The sequence below is a fragment of the Oryzias melastigma genome, linkage group LG16, assembly GCF_002922805.2.
Source record: "Oryzias melastigma strain HK-1 linkage group LG16, ASM292280v2, whole genome shotgun sequence".
Taxonomy (NCBI): domain Eukaryota; kingdom Metazoa; phylum Chordata; class Actinopteri; order Beloniformes; family Adrianichthyidae; genus Oryzias; species Oryzias melastigma.
In genome coordinates this window covers 534084-541273 of record NC_050527.1, presented here as the reverse complement: position 1 = coordinate 541273, position 7190 = coordinate 534084, and the positions used below count along the sequence as shown (strand labels likewise).

General features: G+C 34.6%; 1 protein-coding gene across 2 annotated transcripts in view; it reads left to right on the top strand.

Moving 5' to 3' along the window:
- The first annotated feature begins 221 nt into the window (after positions 1-221).
- Positions 222-7190, top strand: part of plekhf2 (pleckstrin homology domain containing, family F (with FYVE domain) member 2) — a 19037-nt gene continuing 12068 nt past the window's right edge. Inside the window, exon 1 of one of the 2 annotated variants that reach the window (XM_024267953.2) lies at positions 222-378. The gene's annotated coding sequence lies outside the window, so the exon portion shown is untranslated. Of the gene's footprint in view, positions 449-7190 lie in introns of both variants that reach the window. The other variant, XM_024267951.2, reaches the window with a different exon arrangement.

Here is a 7190-nt window from a genome sequence, read left to right as displayed (position 1 = left end):
CATGGAAATTCAAGCAAAAAAAATCATTTAACTTTGCATCCCAAAGAAGGCTTTCACAATCCACCAGTAAATCTGACAACCGACCAACTATTTTATGTGTATTTGACTATATAACAAGTAAAAAATAATTGAAATATAGTTGGTTTTAAATACTAAATACACAACATTTCAACTGAGCAAGTATTTATGTTGAATATTTGAATGTGTCACTTGTGTGGTCTGTTTACGCGGCGCTCAGGACTGGAAGTGGAGGTCCGTGAAGGCAGCGCGGTGCTGCCATGTTGTTGTCTAATCCTCGGCCGGGGCAGTTTCCAGCTGCTCTTGCTCCCTGTCTGAACGCAGCGGCCACTTTCTCCAACGAAGACATCGCTGTTTAGGGTCGGTAACTGGATTACAACCGAGCTAAAAATTACTGAAAATTCGTCTGCACAACAACAGCTGCCGTCGGGTATGTAGTTCTTGTAGTTTAAAAGTAGTTCGTGTTGGTTTTTTGGGCGACAGGCTAAAGCCTGGCTGCTTTGGCTCGTGCTACTTTATTCCTTCTTTAAGCTAGGAGGTTGTTGGCTCGAAAAACTCATACTTCGTTTTACTTTTGGTACTTTTATCAAGCGATATATTAGATCTTGTGTCGCCGAGGCCTTGTGAGAAGAATGGAGTTATCTTATGGACCAGAACTAACTTTTTGATTAATGTTTAGAAGCTAACTTCGTAGCTAGGTGGCTAACTGTCATTGACACCAGTTTTCCAACTTGGATGACAAATTTGAATCGTGGAGCTTCGATAACTTTGCAATAACTTTCTTTTGGGCGTTTTAAAGTTAGCAATTGTGTTTTGTTGAGTCACGAAAAGTTTAGTTTATCGGAGTTTTCTTTTCCTTTGTGGCATTAATTGGAGGGCTGAAGATAAATGACTAGTTTCCTGAGCAGTTACAGGTTTGGGAAAGACTCCGGATTACTCCACCCTGAAACCTGTTCACATGTGAATCTAGGAGCAGTTAGAGGTCCAGACTTGTTCTGGTGGAAGTGTGTTCGATTTCTGCTGCTAGTTGAACTTTCTGTAATGAAAAAGGGAAGTTTGACATGTCTTGCATTTGTTAAAGTTCACTGCAGAGGGGTTCGACGGATCAAAACATAAATTCTTCAACCTTGAATGCTTGAAGCTCACATGTAATTTTCTTTGGCAGGTATTAGACTTTCCAGGTATTTCTAATAACATGCCTTTCCCCCCTTTTTTATTTTGAGATAAATTCCTATCCCCTCTCAAGTTAGTACATGCACAAACTACTGTGGTTGATTCTTTTAATCAAGTTTCACTTTCTTTGCACAGTGAGTAGGACACTTAACAGATTAAGAAAACAAGATACAGGTGGTTAAAATGGTAATCACATTGTTTGCAAAGAACATGTTTAATCTCTGCATGCAAATTTTGCAATTGCCATAAATCCAAACACTTAAGGAATTAAATACGTTCAAAAATAACAATTGTTGGCAGCCTAATATGTTTTAATCATTAATTATCTGCTAATTAATTAGTTATTAAATCAGCTTTGTTTCAATTTTGTGCCTTCCCTTCTCTGTAACTAATAAGTCTAACAAAAACAGTGTTTTAATATAAATATTTTTTGTCCATTCTCCTTTTTGTAATTTTGTAAATTTAATCAAGTTATTGCAAATTCAAACCACTTGTAAGGTAAAAACGTTCATTTTTTAATATGTAAGAGGAGAAGAAGAAAAATATGTGAAGTAAGAGGTTATATGTTTATTATCTCCGTGGTTCGTTCATTCTAAATGTACCCAGACGCTTCTGTCAGAATTAATTGGCATACCATGCAAATTATTTTGATTTACTAAATAGATTAAAAAAAATCACTTTGAAGATTCAACACCTAGTTTACAGGACTTGCAGGAAATGGTTTGTGAGATACGATCTTGATATATAATGTGCTTTGTGCGTCTAATCTTATTTATAACTCTAAAGGTTGATGCTGCATTTGCTCTTTTTTATACTTTTCTTTTTTTGTCTCAATGTTTTCAGTAGTTATGGGGGAAAAAATCCTAAAAGCTGAGGCTTGTCTAGTTTCAGATGCCATACATCTCATAAATCGTAGTGTCAAACTTGATCAATTGTTATTTTTTTTAACATTTTAATTATGTTTTTGTTACTACTTAATCAACTAGAATTGGAGAAACATAAAAAAACAAGACAGCCTCAAAATAACACTAAAAAATAAACCTCACTAGAAGTGAATGTACCTGCAATAATTCCAATTATTTGTACGTTTTATGTTTGCTTTCAGTAATGTTTCCAATTGAAAAAAAATCTGTTTGACTTCAAATACAAACTTTTTACCTAATTGGAAAATAAAAACTAGCAAACTACAGTATTTACATTTTAAATGGGGTGTATAACAACACAATGTTGACCATTAATATAGCTTGACTGCATGAAAAACCAGTTTTAGAAGCCTGACGAGTCTCTGGTGTCTTTGAACTGTACTGTAGCTGAGAGAAGGAGCTTGGCGTATGGAATTACTGCCAGCTTTGTCAGTCGAAGGAACTTCCAATTACCAAGTTACGGAAAAGAACACCTTACGTCACATTTCCAGTTCAGGACAATCAAAGTTAGTTAAATGAAATACAGGTTCTTGTGTTATCAGTTATAATCTATATTATTTATGCTTTTGATTTTAGATTAATAAATAGTCAGTGAGCAGTGTTATTTTCCCTCCCTTTTTTTTATGTCTAAGGCTGATTTAAACTAGTTTTATTGGAGTTGACCAGTGTGAGAACTACCTGTCAGACCAGCAGACCGTCTGTCTCACTGCTCCACTCTATTCTGGAAGCACAGGAAGTCTTTAGCTAATCCAGTGTACTGTCCATCAGATAATCCAGCATGTCTCGGTTTATAAATAGATGCGGATTACACAAATAAGGTTGTTACTTCCTTTGTGACACGTCAAACAGGTAAACAAAGATCTTACCTGTTAAGTTTGAGATTTTCTTTTAACATTTCTTTTATGTAGTGATTTTGCTCTCCCAAATGTATCCCTTTTAAACAAGCCAGATAAATACAGAATTTTTATTTGTATTTCTTCTCTAAAGAAACAGATTATGGTAAGTGATGTTCCCGGTTGTTGTGGAAAGTTGATGGTAACTGGATGATAAACTGGAATGACAGATTTTCCGTAGTAAAGTTTATAAGAAAAATTCTTCACCTATACACGGCTAGTGTTTTATTTTAAGATTTACTGAAAACACTCGTGATCAATGCTGTGATTTGAACATTTTCTTACAGTGGAAGCTAAACTTGTATTGGTTTTGTGCTACATTTTCATATAATCAGAGTTCACATATTACTAATTGACACTAAATTTAAATTGGAGAAAAAGTCTTGATCTTTTAGTACAGTTGTTACACAAAACTTTAACTTTTGAGTTAACCTCAATCAATATAGTTTGGTTTATCTGAGACGCAGGTAAATAAAAATTGTGTAGAAGAAATTACATTTTAACATAATCATAATTGTGTTATTTATTTATTTTGCATTGTGGCCCAGTTTCTTTTTAAAACCTTTTTATTGGTTTGTCTTTTGACCTAATGACTTGACTTACTAGGCAAAGTGCATGTTGACTGGCAAAAACTGAACTCTTAAAGATACGCTTGCAGCAGTAGAAATTAGGAAACTGTAACCAAGACTAATGAAAAATGTCTAAAAACAGTTTTGTCCTCACGTGGTTGTGTGTGAATGCTTTAAGTTGTCAAGATGTTTTGTCAACAAGTGCTATAGAATGACAAACAGCAGAAAGAGTCCCAGAATAACTGGTCTGTTTTGTATACTCCTGCTCTTCAGAAACCTGTTACGACACCAAGTCAAGCTTCAAATTGCAATCCACTGATTCATTGATAGAATCTATCTTTACTTCAGTTCGAAAACATACTTTTGCTTTATTATTCTTTTCTTTATTCTTCTATACAAGAAAAGACATCTCGAGAAAAGGAATTATATGGACCATTGGATGTCCTACATTGTTGCTCTTTGCTTACCTTGTCCACATTTTTCTTTGTCGGCTTCATTGGCAAGACGCCCTTTTTGACGTCAGGCTTCTTACATTTCTGAAAAAGCTATTAAGCTCCCGACTGGTGCATTTTGTGAAAAATAGGCCAAGACATTTCAGACCTTGAAATAAATACTACAACTATTTTCGTCATCAGAGAAGTGGCTTGCAACACATCTCAACAGTGGCAGTTTTTGGCTAGCTTCCCTTTTTTGAACCACTATAATCTTGGTTCTTTACTTAAAAAAAGAAAATAGTTATTTCATTGTAAACCCACAATAGTTTCATATCTACCCAGAGATGAGTCTTTCTACACTATTTTTGTTGCGTTTATGTGTGATCAGATAAAATGTTATTTTTAGCTTTTTAAGTTTTTATGAGAATAGAACAGAGGTGATGGGGTTTTATCCATATAACTTCTCAGTCCCACTCTCTTTGAGCTCGATTTCAGTAGTTTGCATTTGTTTTAGTCTGTTTCATGATCCAGAATTATAGTTGGAGCATATAGGAACAACCATATAATGCCAGCTGGCTGGAAATGTTAAAGCTTATTGTTGGGTTTTTGGTTCTTTAAATGAGCTGTAGTACCTCTCTAAGCTTCTCTTCAGTCCACGTGGTGTCACATGTCAGCTGATCAGCTTCTCTTAAGATAATGAGGTCCAAAAGGAAGTTCAGAGGCGATAGAGCCTTTTCTTTTGTTGAGCTAAAGCTCTTTAACATTTTTAACTGCATGTTCAAAAAGGACTATTAAAACTTAGCATAAAAAAAATCTACTTTTGCTTTCAAGATTTTAGCTTTGCATAAACCCTGAGTTCCACCAGTCAAGTTTGGACTCTGAACTTGCAGCAGCACAAGCTTTGAAAGTTGTTGAAACCCTTAGAGACAATTAGAGACAATCATTTTAATCAGTCGGAAGAGTTCTGCTGAAAGCATAGAAGGTCCAGATGTGGTACGAGTGATCTGGTGCCTTTTTATTTTTTATCTGGGTAATAAATTTGAAAAATGAACTTTTTTAATATACAATAGTCCACAACTTGGAAAAGTTTAATATGCGTGTCATCATCATAAAAAAAGTTAAAGTTTGCTTTAATTTAAAATAAATCCTATACACATACATAGAATTGCAGTCCAATGAAGTAGGAAAAAATGCTTTCAAATTTGAATGTCTTCCCACAGGATTTAGTTGAGAAAAAAAAATCAAAAACTTCATTGAGAAGTTTTTGCAACTTTTAAGAAAAAAACTTCAGGCTTCTTTTGGTGCAACAAATGTAAAAAAATATGTAAGATCCTAGGAGGAATGTATAATTATTTATTCACAGTAATTTTAAGTTTAAATGTTTCTTTTTGTCATGATCCAGCAAGAATAATAACCATATCAACCTTTTTTGTTACTTACTTCATATTTCAAATCTAATAGTTAAAACAAGGATCAATAAGAACCAGAGATATTGGCTACAAATAAAATGTAAACAAGTTACAATAGCATTAATGATTATATTAATGGTTGTTGTTAAAAGTTGAGTTCATTCTTGCTGTTTTGCTAGGACAACTAAGGACACATTTTTGAGTGGGTCCTAATGCACATTGGTATTTTTTCAAATATAACTTTTGCTGATCCTACAACAGGGAAATTGATGTCACCAGAGATCAATTGAAAAAACAGCAGATTACAAATAACTCTAAGCAATAAATAACTCAATAGAAATAATTGTCCAGCTCCTCTAATAGCTGGAAAAGATCAGATTAGAGCAGGAAAAATCTGCAAAAGTTCTCCTTCCTGCAGCGAGGGGCTTCTAGCGCATCCTTCCTCTTTGTCTCAATGCCAGAATGTGTTTTGGAGCATTTTTGTTAGTTTTATTTTAGCATTCTGAAGTTACTTTTTGATGACATTTTATGTTAGCCTTTCATGAATGACTCATCATCTTAAAGTTGGAAAACGCCACGAGGTTCACATCATTATCTAGGAAAATAGTTACGGTCTTATGTTGTGCCTAACAACTCAGCAGATTAGTGTGCTTGCTGACAACTCTAACCATGCAGAGTTCTTCCTGAAATAAATATGTCCCTGTAGTCGTATAAAAATGCTATTTTTATACGAAAAGTCTGTCTCATGGAAAGGACGTTACACTTCGACAGAAAAATACATGAGGTGACTTCAACAAAAAAAAGAAAAAGAAAATCCTTTCTTACATCTATCATAAAGTCTGCAAATTTAAAAACTGGAAGTGGCAGAACTCTGAAAAATCTGTTCTAGGGAACAAACTGGCCTCCATCTGCAAATTCATTCTGCTGGACTGAACGTCTTAGCTTTTTCTGTGGGAGGAGGACAATAATCCACAAATAGCAGAAAGAAATGAAATATGGGATGTAGAGTAACATTTCTTCTGTCGCAAGTTAACTTTGTCAGAATACATATGAAAAGTTTGATCAGTTCAAGTTCTTAAATACTAAAAATGCAACTTTGACTGTAAAAGCAAAACAAAATACACAAGCCATTATTATACTGGAAAATACATTTTGATGGTAAAACAAAAAGGGGAAGAATTAATATTTGCATTTTGTAAGACTTAATGAAGGTTAATACTAAAATAATTATATATATGTATATATATATAATTATGATCTAATTAGGGCTTGGTGTGCCCGTGAATATACATACATTTTGTTTGCACCCTTTATTTGTTTTTTCCAATCCAAAGAGTAGTGCTGCACAGCCGCTCTTTCTGTCATAAAAAACTCTTAGAAATAGTAAAAAATGAAAACCCTCAGACAAATGTAGTTCTGAGAACCCTCATGTAAAATATGAGCTTATAAAATGTCAGGGTGGTGTGACCTGACGCTTCAGCTTCCTGACTCATGCTGCACCATCAACTCTGTACATTTGCTCTCAAGTATTAGGTCAGTTACTATGAAGTAGTATCCATGCATCCATTCATCCATTCATCCATTTTCTGTACCTGCTTGTGCCTTTCTGGGACAGAGCTGCTCAGATCAGCTCCATAAGCCACGCCTGCTCAGATCAGCTCCATAAGCCACGCCCCCTCAGAGGATATTTTGGAAACAAGAACCATCAGATCAACATGAAAAATGTTTTTTGGAGACATTTAGGTTGAGGGAGTTTGGTCAAAAACGTCAT